This window comes from Coffea arabica, chromosome 11c (assembly GCF_036785885.1).
Source record: "Coffea arabica cultivar ET-39 chromosome 11c, Coffea Arabica ET-39 HiFi, whole genome shotgun sequence".
Taxonomy (NCBI): Eukaryota; Viridiplantae; Streptophyta; class Magnoliopsida; order Gentianales; family Rubiaceae; genus Coffea; species Coffea arabica.
The window spans coordinates 20,350,819-20,352,189 of record NC_092330.1 but is presented as its reverse complement, the minus strand read 5'-3'; positions in this window follow the sequence as shown (position 1 = coordinate 20,352,189).

The window sequence follows — 1,371 nt, the reverse complement described above, 5'->3', positions numbered from 1 at the left end:
AATTGTTACATCATGTGAAACAGAATCATCTTCAAAAAATTGACACTGTACCTTATGTTAATACTCATCGAATAAGATTGAACCAAAATACAAATGAGTTTGCTATCCACAGAAGAAGGCAAGTCAGATTCATCAAACCTGTTCATTTGATTAATCCTATGTCAATATGCAACTTTTGTTATCAATCTGGCCACATGTACAGCAACTGTCATGTTAAGAAAAATATGAGGAATGGGATGAGATGCATGTGGATAGTCAAACATAAGACTAACTCTCAAGGACCCAACATGTAAAGGGTACCAAGTATTATCTTGTGGGTTTGTGTGTAGGTGAACCAGGATTACAGTGCTAAAGGATCAAAATGGTTCATTGATAGTGGATGTTCAAGACATATGACTGGTGATGCATCACAATTTATTAAACTCAAGCAAAAAGCAAGTGGAAAGGTAACTTTTGGAGATGATAACAAAGCCAAAACTGTTGGCATTGGCAATGTTGGTAAGAATGATCAAACTTTTATCCACAATGTTCTTCTTGTTGATAATTTGAGCTACAATCTGTTAAGTGTTAGCCAATTGTGTGATAAGAATCTGTTTGTATTATTCAAAAAGCTTGAATGTCTTATATTTGACTCAAAGTTCAACATTATTTTCAAAGGAAAAAGAGTTAATGATGTCTATGTTGTGTATCTTGAAAATTTTGATTCCTCATATCTCAAATGTCTCAAAGTAGCAAATGAGGACCCATGGCTATGGCATAGAAGGTTGTGTCACTTCAATATGGACTTGCTGAAAGAAATTTCTAAAAAGGAACTTGTTAGAGGTCTTCCAAAAATCAGATTTGAAAAAGACAGAATCTGTGATGCATGCCAATTTGGAAAACAAGTCAAGGTCTCTTTTAAACCTAAGAAATGTGTTTCCACTTCAAAACCACTTGAACTTCTGCACCTTGATCTATTTGGCCCTACACAGACTGCAAGCCTTGGTGGTAAGAGATATTGTTTTGTGATTGTTGATGACTACTCTCGATATACTTGGGTAATATTCCTTGCTCATAAAGATGATGCCTTTAAGAATTTTACCTCATTATTTGCTAAAGTACAAAATCTGCTTGGCTTGAAAATTGTCAGAATTAGAAGTGATAATGGGACAGAATTTAAATTCTGTGGTTTTCCAGAATTTTGTGATCACAATGGTATTACCCATGAATTCTCTATTGCTAGAGTTCCTCAACAGAATGGAGTTGTAGAAAGAAAAAATAGAACTCTCCAAGAGGCTGCTAGAACCATACTTAGTGAATGCAATTTACCAAAATATTTTTGGGCTGAAGCCATAAACACAGCCTGTTATACCATGAATAGAATTCTTCTAA